This window comes from Balaenoptera acutorostrata, chromosome 17, assembly GCF_949987535.1.
Source record: "Balaenoptera acutorostrata chromosome 17, mBalAcu1.1, whole genome shotgun sequence".
NCBI lineage: Eukaryota > Metazoa > Chordata > Mammalia > Artiodactyla > Balaenopteridae > Balaenoptera > Balaenoptera acutorostrata.
Window position 1 is genome coordinate 20,619,273 of NC_080080.1, and position 12,335 is coordinate 20,631,607.

A 12,335-nucleotide genomic window follows, 5' to 3' on the forward strand; every position below is an offset into this window, starting at 1 on the left:
ATTGGCAGGCAGACTCTCAACCACTGCGCCACCAGGGAAGCCCTATAACCTTTTGAGATGGGCTTTTTTCTGACTTGTTGCCATGTATGAAGAGTTTGTTCCCTTTTATCACTGACTCATACACCATGGATGGATGTCCCACAATTCGTTTAACTTTATAGTCAATGAAGGATATGTGGCTTGTTTCCAGTCTTGGGCTATTGCAAATATTGATAAAGCTGCTATGAACATTAGTGTACAGACTTCTGCACGAATAAATGTTTTCATTTTTCTGGGACAAACATCCAATAGCTTTCTTTTTTAAAAGAACATTGGTTCTCAAAAACAGAAAAATAAAATAACAAGAATTAAATGAGTTAATAGTTAGAGAATATTTAGCACATTGTTGGACTAGTAAAGTGCTTATTCATGGCAACATGCACTAAAACTTTTCTACTATGTAAACAGGCACTATTCTAGACACAGAGGGTACAAAGATAAAAAGATACAGACCCTGCCCTCAACAAACTCACTCATCCTAATTAGACAGAGAGAGAGGAAGGGTACCACTTATCAGCCTTAGGCTGGAAGAGGCAAGAAGACGGAATAGTTACAGGAACTTAAAAGGTGACAGTCATGTGGCAAGAGCCACTGACAAGAGCTGTGGCCTTTGGTCAAAGGATGCAACCCTGGAGACCCGCAGTGAGGGAGGCTGGGGAATCAATACCCTGAACTCCCTCTCCTCCCTCCCCCTAGTCTTCTCCCAGCACGTCCCATTGGCAGGACCCACCCCAACTGGAAGCCAGAGGGCAGAGGGCCCTGGGATGCCGTCCATGCAGGTCAGTGTCTAGGAGTACAGAGCATGATGGGGAAGGGTGCAGAGCAAAACTAGAGGAATCAGTAGACTAGATCCACCCCACACACGCACACCCAGCTTTGAATCCACTTTTTAACTTTAGGCAAGTTGCTTAATTTCTCTGCACCTCGGGTTGCTCGCTGCAAAACAAGTGTCATAATGATAGTTATGCAGGTTATCGAGAGCATAAACTAGACAATGTCTCGAAAATGCCTGGCAGAGCTCCTGGAACGTGGTAGGCATCATTGAATGTGCTCCAGCCCCACCCCCAGCTGATGGCAGTTCTCTGCACTTGTGGCTGTTTTATAGTCTTCATGTATTTCCCAGGAGCATGGTCTCTCCTAGTGTGGTCCATAGACCATGTGCTTTAGAGACACCTGGGGTCCTTTTCATCACACAGGTTCATGGCCCCCACCCCAGTCCCACTGAATCATGAGTAGAAGGATGGGAATCTTCATTTCGGACAAGTTTCCCCAAGTGATTTTCATGCACAATAAGGTTTGGGAACCACCATCCTGGAAGTCCATATTTCTAATTGACGCCCACTTGGGTGAAGTAGAGGTGAGATTTATCTGTACTTGGCAGCCTTTAGATATAGCTCCAGCCCATCAGCTCTGGGAAGAGGGCTCTGAGACCAGGACACTAATGGTCTGTCTTGCAGTGTTAGGCCATGCTGATTCTCCATTTTGCTGGCTTTATTAATACCCGAGGAACAATGTTCCCAATTCTCTAACATCCAGACTCTAATCATTTTCTAGGTTGGATATGGGCTTGGTAAGTAGCTGGCTCTGACCCCTACCTTTCAGAGAAAACTTAATAAAGCAGAAGCTGTTAAAGGGAATAAAAAGCTTTGTGGTTGAGAATAGGTCAATTCTGAGTATAAACAGGAAGAGGCCAAAACTTAGAATAAGACCAGAGGATCTAGGACCTTGCTTTAGTTTGTTAAGGAAAAGTATAAGGAAATTAATCAGCAGTCCGGGACAGACACTGAGCTCATGGCTTGGGTCTTGAATTGGTTAGATCTCAGATGGGCTGCGACAGAGAGATTGGAAAGAGTAGGAGCTTAGACAAGAGGGAATTTTATTTGCTTCTCATGTAAAACTAGAGGCAGGCAGAGCAGGCCTGGGATGGCGGTTTTTCTCCACAAAGTTCTCAAGGACTCAGGCTTCTATGGCTTTTTGGTCCTGCTCTCCCCCAAATGTGGCCCACGTCCTCATGTTCCAGGATGGAATGCCAGTTGTCACATCCGTGTTCCAAACCACAGGAAAGGGGGAAGAAGGTACAAAGAGTGTGGAGCAGCTGACTTCTAAAGAAGGTTTAGAATCTGCCACACAACACATCTGATTACATCACTTTGGCCAGAACTCATTCACATGGCCGCACCAAACTACAGGTCTAGCTTGGAAATGATATACTACTAAATGGATGATACATTGAGGACAGCTAAGAGTCACTGCCATCGGTTCTGCATCCTGAGAAACTTTGGACCTTCTTTTCCCAATGGAATGGTTATGATTCAGGTTCCATACAGGAACCCAGAAACCACTCCAGGTATATTTAGAAGAGAAAACTTAAGACAATTTGCAGCACAAGTGCAAAAATGAGACAACCCAGAGGTTAACAACAGTGGGAAGCTTCTACCTTCCCTGGGGCTGGAGGGATAAACGAGGAGACAGAGTTTAGAAGTCAGGGTTGGTTGGCAGAACTTGGAACCCCAGTCGGCCATTCCAGTGGGAGCTAGAGCCATGAGATGCAGTCCCTGCCCTAGATGCCACCAGTAGCAAAGTGATCCAGGAAGAAATATGCTGGCCTTTCCCTTCTTCTGCCCCTCAGTCTCCTTCTAGTGCCTTACTTTGGCTAGAACTGCCTGGAAGCCAGAGGGCAGGGACGTCTGGGAAATGTAGTTTCATGCAAACAGAGTAGGCAAAGAAGAGGAAAGTATGGATCTGAAAGCAAACAGGTGACTAGAGCAGCACCAAATCCAAGTTGTGGACCAGGATAAATTACTAATAATTGATACCTGGCTAGACATTTTTTCTGGATGAAGATTTTGCAAAACAAAAGTGTCCTTCTGTTCAAAGCAGGGACTTAAACAGATCTTAGTACATCAGTGTTCACAACAGCGTTGTTCACAATTGCCAAAAAGTGGAAACAACCTAAATGTGCATCAACAGGTGAATGGATAAACAGAATGTGGTATATACATAAAACTGAATATTATTTAGTCATAAAAAGGGATGAATTTCTGATACATGCTACAACCTGGATGAACCTTGAAAACATTATACCAAGTGAAATAAGCCAGACACAAACGAACAAATACTGTATTATTCCACTTATATGAGGTACCTAGAATAGGCAAATTCATGGTGACAAAAAGTAGATGTTGCCTGGAGCTGGGAGTTGGAGGACAATGGAGAGTTATTGTTTAATGGGTACAAAGCTTCTATTTGGGATGATGAAAAAGTTCTGGAAATGGATAGTGCTCGTGGTTCCACAACACTGTAAATGTATTTAATGCCCTGAATTTTACATTGAAAAATAGTTAAAATAGTAAATTAAAAATTTAAGGTAAAGCATAAAAATAATGAGGATCCCTCTGCTTCCCAAATGTATTTCCTGATCGCAGAACCCTTTATGTGGAAGGTATGAATGTTGGTAATCAGGCAATAGAAGCCAACTAATGGACAAAACAGGGGGATCCAAAGACCAGGAAGACTTCAAAACCAAAATCAAAACTCTGTTTCCAAGATGTGTTGTGAAGTTTGAATAATACTTTCTTGGGGGGAGAAATGTTATTTCCCCCTTTTCCTAACCTGAAATTGATATGGTCATGAAGAGTAAGCATAACCCAATGAAAAGGCCAAGGCAAAATCAGAGGTTTACAGAATTGGATGTCACCTCCCTCTCTCTCTCCCTCTCTCTCTCCCTCTCTCTCTGTCTGTGTGTGTGTGTGTGTGTGTGTGTGTGTGTGTGTGTGTATATATATATATATATATATATATATATATATATATACACACACACACACATAGGGCATCTGAAGACTTGGAAATAGGTAATCTCACAAAGGAGCAGGAAAAGAAGTGAGAACCCAGAAAGCCTACAAGGTATTCTTTGAAGAAGGGAAATGAATGTGGGACAAGTTCAGTTTCTGGGTTACCTGTTAACAAGGAGTGGGGTCAAGGGGTCAGGATATACTCGACTATGTCTAAAACAGCTCAGAAATGTCCTCAAGATCAAGCATTGAAGATGGTTGTTGACTTTTGCACCCAGGAAGGTTATTGGCTGCTCAGTAAAGGCTGTTGCTGTGAATGGAAGGAGACTCCACACTGAAACGGGATGAGCAGAACAGTCCTCTCTGCATTTCTCCATTTGCTGGCTCAACAGAAGCAGTAAATAAACCCTATTCCCAGAACTATGCTGACAACATTGATGATGGCGGCACACAAATTAGGAGGTAAACAAAAAGCCATGTTAATTTCAAGCTCCATTAGAAACACAGGCAGGAAAAAAAAAAAAAAAAAATTAACATCTGCCAAATAGAAAAGGTCAAAATTGGAAGGGAAAGAAACTTTCTTTTTCAGATCCTAAGAAGGTACTGCCAACGTCAAAGACATGAGAGGATTCTATTTCCTCGTTGACTTTGTGAATCATAGAATTCTTGTAAAAACTCTGTTGTCAATATCTCCTGGAATCAGATATGTGGGGTGATGAAGGATGAGCTGCATGTTCCTTCTCCTGGAAAAGGAAACCGTACAGTGTTTGGAGTAGAGCCACGAGATTCCATTCCAGAGCTGTCTTCTATTTTGTCCCTTACATGTAATTTTTTTTTTAAGAACCTCCAATAATATTTATGGCTTTGGCATAATGCATACGTAGTTTTCTTTTGAAGACTCCACAATATAAGTTGTCTCTGACATGGAATTGGCATAATAGCCTTGTGTAAAAGACCTCGGGCCCTTTAATCCCTTCGTAAAATGTGTTGCATGCCCCAGATCAAGTCCAGGAAATGCACACGTCTTTCTCTTAGTTGCTTGTGTTGAGGGGGATGATACACAAATGAAAACAGATATTTCTCATAAGTTCTTTTTTATGTCATGGCAGTGCGCATTCTGGGTCTTTGATGATAGATGAGCCTTCATTTGTAAATTTAATGCCATATGTATTAACTTAGTTTCCTTCCAGGCATTTTGTATTAGCGAGCATCACATATGGCTTTATAATGCTCCAATACCAGATGCCTGGTGGTTCTTTGATTCAATATATGCAGGAAGAAAAGATGTAAAAGATGTATGGTTATGTATACCATAACTTTTTGGCTAGGTAATCGGTCAGAAGTTCCATCCTACCTGGTGGCAAGGGATTGACCTAGTTGACTTCTCAGTCTTCTTTCTCTAGATGTTATGATCCTGTGGCATATTTTCCCAGAGGTATTAAATTTGAAGAATCAATCACTAGATGCAATCAAATCCACCCTCCCTCCCCCAAAACCAAACAGGTTTGTTTTTTTTTTTTAATTTGGACTTTAATTTTATTTATTTATTTATTTATTTATGGCTGTGTTGGGTCTTCGTTTCTGCGCAAGGGCTTTCTCTAGTTGTGGCAAGCGGGGGCCACTCTTCATCGCGGTGCGCAGGCCTCTCACTATCGCGGCCTCTCTTGTTGCGGAGCACAGGCTCCAGACACGCAGGCTCAGTAGTTGTGGCTCACGGGCCTAGTTGCTCCGCAGCATGTGGGATCGTCCCAGACCAGGGCTCGAGCCCGTGTCCCCTGCATTGGCAGGCAGATTCTCAACCACTGCGCCACCAGGGAAGCCCCAAACAGGTATTTTTAAGTATGCAGCCATACACACATATACGCATTTCAAGAACAACAGAGTTCTCTTTGAGAATGGAAATATAGTCATTGATAAATTACATTACTGAACTGCAGGTATTAGTTACAGTGGAAAGTGAGAAATTGTAGGAAACTTTTAAAATCAGAACGTGGATTATGGCTTGAATTTAATTGTGTTGCTCAGGGCACTCTGCAGGCTGTCACTTGATTATGTTCAATTTACCTCTTTTTATATACCACCACTTACTCTCCAAATGTTTCATCTATGCTCATTGTGTTTTCTCCAGCTCTCTCATAAGCTCTTTGAGATCAGAGCTCATGTTACACAGTAGAGACTCAATAAATACATTATAAATAAATAAAGGAGGCTGCGGCCGGAGCTGGGCGGCGGCGGTGGGAGCTGCCGGAGGAGTCTGGCGGAGCCCGAGGCGCTGGCGCTGTGGAGTCCCTGGAATGGAAGTGTCCAAGTTGGAGAACTGTTACCTTGCAAGATTGGTGGAAGAACATTCTTTCCAGTGGCATTAAAAAAACATGGACCTATTTGCCAGAAAACTGCCACTAAAAAACGGAAGACTTTTGATTCAAGCAGACAAAGAGCTGAAGGAACGGATATTCCAACAGTAAAGCCTCTTAAACCTAGGCCTGAACCACCAAAGGAGCCATCTAATTGGAGAAGGAAGCATGAAGAGTTCATTGCCACCGTAAGAGCAGCTAAAGGCCTCGGTCAGGCCCTTCAAGAGGGTGGCACACTTCCTCCCCCTCCCCCACCTTCTTATGATCCTGAGTATATTCAGGAGAGTTAATGAAAATGCAGCCGATAGACATATAAATTTCTGTAAAGAACAGGCAGCGCATATTAGTAATAAAGGCAAATTTCCTACTGATACCAAAGGAAAATCGACTTCTCGGACACAGTATAAGCCACCTGCACTTAGAAAGTCCAGTTCTCCTGGAACGACCTCATCAGGATCTTCACCATTACCACAGCCAAGTGGCGCTAGCAAAACTGTTGTAGGTGTTCCTTCGGGTAAAGTGTCTTCAGTTCGCAGCTCTTTGGGAAACAAACTTCAGACCTTGTCTTCCTCCCATAAAGGGATAGCAGCCCCTCACGTAGGTAAGATGGACAAGTTAGGCCCTCCACTCCGAACTGGAAGACATGTGCAGAGGTCGCATGGCAGTGACGCAAAATCAGACAGTGCCATCAAAAGGCATGAGTTATTACCCATTTAGAAATCCGGCCTCAAGTGTGCTCGCAAGCAAAAGAAAAACATATACTGAGAGCTACATGGCCAGGGTCTACAGATAATTTTATTGAGCAAATAACACAACAGCCTTCCTCGATTGAGGGCTACCCTTCCCCAAGCCATTTCTCACACGCTTAAAGCACAGAGTTTGCACAGTAAGGAATTCTTTTTAAAAGTCATTTCTATGTAGAAATCACACTCTGCCCCAACATCATGGACTAGACTGTTGACAAGCGTTCACATTTTAAGTATTCCTTTATGACTGTTCTCTCCTTTCCGTCCCTACCCAGGGGCTCCAGTCCTTTTCTCTTATGGATACTGAAGGGATGGGTATGCTGTAGGGCAAGGGGTGGTGGGCTCCTCAGAGCTACTGGCAGCAGCCCTAGGGTGCTGTCCCTTACCACAGGGTGGCAGACGCGTAAGGGCAAGGGGGATTGGACACGGTAGGTGGGATGCGGCAACGCCCCATAGGCACAGGCATCGAGAGCCCTTCCTGATCCCCATGGTGTCCTCTCTCAACTTGGGGTAGAGTCAACAGCTAGTTGCAGTTGGGGGGGGATGAGCCCAGCCCGGGGTAGCGAGAGAAGCCTCCCACACCTATAAACAGCCAGCAAACTGTCCATCCATCTGGGGTGGGGGGGGGGATGACAGACGGGCAGGTAGGCAGGAAGAATCAGGCTTGTTCTGCCCCCAGCTTCGGTCCAACACAGGAGGAATTGAGGTAGCAAACGGCTGAAATGCTCCAACGAGAGGGAAAGGAAGTTCCCACCGTGTACAGCTCCCACACCCTGGGGCTGGAAGAAGGCAGACCTTGCTTGTAAAGTGCTGTAGCCTCCAGCAGCGCTGGGCCCTGGGCAAGCTTGCAGGAATGCAGGCCAGGCAAGGGCACAGGAGCCAGGCATTCCCGACCAGCACATGCCCTGCCGTGCTCCTTGGAGGGATTGCTGGGAAAGGGGGACTGGGAACTCCACCGTCAGCCCTTGCCGGCCACCGGCCAACTCCTGTCCACGTGCAAACCGACACCCCCAACCAGCTCTGTAGGGCGGCCCTGCTCACCGTTGAAGGTTCCGGGCCAGGGGAGTTTATTCGGGATTGTGGGCCCAGCCTAGGTTCCTCGATGGAAGCCACACCTGGAGCCTGGGGGGTTCTTGCTGGGGCCAGGGGGTGTTTATACCTGCCACCCCCCAGGCTCACACCTCATAGAGGATTGCAGGGAAATCCACGTGGATGCGGGGGGGGGGATCCAGCTTCGGATGCCCTGAGGAATCAGGTTCTCATGCGCCCGCCTCCGCTTGGCCCGCTTCTGCCCGTTCTTGGTGACGACTGTGTCCTCATAGAACTCGTGAGCCAGATCGCCATCCTCGGCATAGAACATGGAGCCGTGGCGGCGCGTGACTCCGAAGGGCGGCGGGGCGGGGCCAAAGCTTGCTCAGCGACAGCCGCCTCCGGGCCGCCACCCCCCACCGCTGAGAATAAGGGCCGCAGGCCGCAAGGTTTGGGGCCGCCGTGGCCCATGTCCGGGCCGCCGACCCATGGCGGCCCCGCGGCTGCTTCGCTCTCACAGGGAGGTCGGCACCGCCTTCCGCGGGCTCCGCTGTCTCCCACAACGTTTTTTTTTTTTAATGAAAGAAGAATAGGAAAAAGAAGGATGAGAATTAAAAGATACAGTGGAAAAGGAATGGGGTTACTCCACAAAATGCGTGGCATGAGACCCTGTAGATGGACTAGCCCCGGGCCACAAAGTGGAGTTTGAACTTTGTTGCAGGAGCCAAAGTACAAGAGAGGATAGGAGTAGTTACGTGATTCATGATGTCTAAAACAGAAAAATAAATCACTTTCTCTGTGAAAGTACAACTAGTTCTGAGGCCTCAAAAGTTCTTTGATTTCTCATAAGGAGATACCGGATAACTTAAATGTTAACTTCTTAATTAACATCCCTACTGAATCCATACTAAATATGGCAATGGATTTCATAGGGTGTTTTTTTTTTAAGATGCCCTCAATGCAGGCCTATAACATGACATCCTGTGATCCACCGAAACCAGTTGTGATGTGGGTGTGTTATGTGTAGCTATATATATTGTCTGCTTTTGTTGTAAGTATGTAACATGTACATATTCATTATTCAGATTTAATCCAGGGATAGATTTTCAAGTATCTAAGATGCTAGCTCTCCATCCTGGTTGCCCATTAGAAAGAAGCATCTGTGGAGCTTTCTAAAAATGAACACATCAGGGTCCCTCCCTGAGATTTTGATTTCTTTAGTTTGGAGAGTGGGATCTGGGCATCTGCCATTTGGGAAGTTTTAAGAGTGATGTCTACACATAACACGAGGATCACAGAGGAACTGGTGAATTGCTGTCTTTTCAGCTAGATTCTTTAATAAATAATGTTTGTCTCAAAAAAATAAATAAACATTAAAAATAAATAAATAAAGGAGCAAAGGGCTAGATGAACGTGGCTGCAGATTCAAGATGCCACCATTTACATTACAAGATGTGACCTGAGAAATTTAACAACTGAGGATGGTCCCAGTTCTTCCTTGGAGGTCATTCATTTTCCCCTCCTCTGGCTCCCATGAATAATATAGATGTTTAATTTTTTCCCCCTTTGGTCCTTTGCCCGTTGAATCCACCCCAGCAAAAACGCTCAACTCTATGGCACTAGAAAATGTTGTGAAGAGCTTTACCATGTTCCAACATTTGTGTATTTATATACTTATTTTATTCTTGGTCTTCGTTTGAGCTTTTAAAAGTTTTCTCAGTTTCCACTGTCATTTTCTACATGTGTTGTCTTTGCCTTCTTTTTGACAGCTAAGGTACCTATTTTCTTTTTTCATAAATTTTATTTATTTATTTTTGGCTGTGTTGCGTCTTCGTTGCTACCCACGGGCTTTCTCTAGTTGCGGTGAGCGGGGGCTACTCTTTGTTGTGGTGCGTGTGCTTCTTATTGCGGTGGCTTCTCTTGTTGCAGAGCAGGGCTCTAGGCATACAGGCTTCAGTAGTTGTGGCACGACGGCTCAGTAGTTTTGGCTCACGGGCTCTAGAGCGCAGGCTCAGTAGTTGTGGCGCACGGGCTTAGTTGCTCCGCGGCATGTGGGATCTTCCTGGACCAGGGATCGAACCCGCGTCCCCTGCATTGGCAGGCAGATTCTTAACCACTGTGCCACCAGGGAAGTCCCTAAGGTACCTATTTTAAATGAGATGCTCCTAAAATACAGGTCAAGGACTCCCTACCTGTAGAAAAATTCTCTAAGGATAACATAAGGAACTAGTGGCAATGGCTATGTCTAGGCAGTGTAGAAACGTGGAGGAGAGTGTTTCCTTTTCATTCAGTAACCATCTGTTTGAATCATTTTTGTCCATGAGCGTGCATTGCTTTTATAATTTATAAACTGGTTAAAAGATAAAATATCTATACTCATCATGGCAATTCTAGCAGGTCTTAAAAGTTTTAATGAAATATGAATGCAGTTAGTTTATGCATATGTTTATTCTAAACAAATGAACAATCTCATTGTTCTAAGATACCACACTTAATGAATCCAGTATTCCACCTTTTGAAGCATCTTATAGGTATCTGAGATTAAATACTGGTCAGTGATTCATACTGGGGTACGTTTATGGGTGGAAGATGACTGAGCTGCTTTTGTATCTGTAGCTTTCCGCTTTGAATGACACACCCCCCGGTGAGTATTTTAATAACACAGGAAGTGTTTCCGTCAGTGGGTCAAGAGAACCACTTCCATCACAGCTTTCCGTATTTTTATTCATTTTCTTCACTTGTGGCAGTGTTCACACTTGGAACCCGTTTCACATGCTAAGGGTCCTCCACCTTGATTACAGCTTTTTGCTAATTCTTCACATCCCATTTCACTCTTTGCATTTCCAAACTTTCTCTTTCTCTTCAAGGTTTTCATGTCATTTTGGTCCCAGGGTTTCATTCCCATGTCAGTCTATCTGATCCTGCCTCTAATTTGTCATTAGCATTTCTACTCTAGCTTGTTTGTTTTGAGTTTCTGCAAATGGTTCAACCATTGTCAGGCATGTTTTAACCTTCAAGTAAATAAATGTCTGCCTAGAAGTGCATAAAGTTATTTGACTCCATAAAAGAATGCTCACAAACACATGCTGTTCTTCATAAACATTCTATGTTACTGTATTAAGTTGATAATTGGTTAAGATATGTTTAAATTTGCACATTGTAGAAACTGTAAGTTTAATTCCCAGCAGAGTATGTGTATAAATGCTCAGAGTCATATACGATTCTATGAAGATGCACTGTTTATCTGTAATCTGTAACATTTAAAAATTAGCCAAAAAGGCTGAAAGAGTGTTCTTCCTATGTTTTCCTCTAAGAGTTTTATAGTGTCCCGTCTTACATTTAGGTCTTTAATCCATTTTGAGTTTATTTTTGTGTATGGTGTTAGGGAGTGTTCTAATTTCATTCTTTTACATGTAGCTGCCCAGTTTTCCTAACGCGTGTATGTGGAATCTAGAAAAACAGTACAGGTGAGCCTATATGCAGGGCAGGAATAGAGACGCAGACGTAGAGAATGGACGTGTGGAGACGGGGTGGCGGGGGAGGTGGGATGAATTGGGAGATTGAGATTGACATATATACACGACCATGTGTAAAACAGATAGCTAGTGGGCACCCGCTGTGTAGTACAGGGAGCTCAGCTCAGTGCTCTGTGGTGACCTAGATGGGTGGGATGGGGGGTGTGGGAGGTCCAAGAGGGAGGGGATATATGTATACATTATAGCTGATTTACTTTGTTATACAGCAGAAAGTAACACAGCATTGTAGAGCAACTATACCCCAATTTAAAAAAAATAAATGCGTAGTAGGTAGTCAAAAAAAAAGGCGTGAAAGAGACTGGCTACATGATCACCTCCCCTAGTGATTCTCCAACTTCAGTGTGCGTGAGAATCACCTGAAGAGCTGGTTGAAACACTGATTGCTGAACTACTGATTCAGTCGGTCTTCAGTGGAGCCTGTGAATTTTCCTTTCTAACAAAATCCCAGTTGATTCTGATTCTGTTGATCTGGGACCAGATATTGAGAACCATCACTATCCCAGTTCTCCTCCTGAGCACACAGAAACACTGCATTTCCCAGCTGTGCTCATACTTATGTTAGGATCAAATGACTAGGTCCGGCCCAGTGGCATGTGTATGCCACCTCCACATTGGGCCACACAGCTCCCTGCGTCGTTCTCCACTCTCTATCGCCCCTTCCCTGGGCAACAGTGGAGACTATGTATTCAAGATCGTGGCCTGCCGAGATGGAGGGTCCCTAGATCTGTGAGTTTGTGATGGAGGAAAGCTGCCTTACTCACATAAAGCTGTCATATGAAAGAAGAATAATCCTTTGTTATTTATATCAAGTCATTGAGTTTCAGGGCAGCGTTGCCT

The 12,335-nt window shown here is 44.5% G+C and overlaps 1 protein-coding gene and 1 pseudogene across 3 annotated transcripts in view; both read left to right on the plus strand.

Moving 5' to 3' along the window:
- SAMD12 (sterile alpha motif domain containing 12) overlaps nucleotides 1-12,335 on the plus strand; it is a 434,589-nt gene that overhangs the window by 299,685 nt on the left and 122,569 nt on the right. Inside the window, exons 5-6 of one of the 3 annotated variants that reach the window (XR_009005841.1) lie at nucleotides 4,112-4,295; nucleotides 5,962-6,094. The exons of 1 other annotated variant lie outside the window; for it this stretch is intronic. The gene's annotated coding sequence lies outside the window, so the exon portion shown is untranslated. Of the gene's footprint in view, nucleotides 1-4,111; nucleotides 4,296-5,961; nucleotides 6,095-12,335 lie in introns of those variants that run through there. One more of the 3 variants, XR_009005840.1, reaches the window with a different exon arrangement.
- Nucleotides 4,150-8,442, plus strand: LOC103004633 (zinc finger C2HC domain-containing protein 1A-like; annotated as a pseudogene).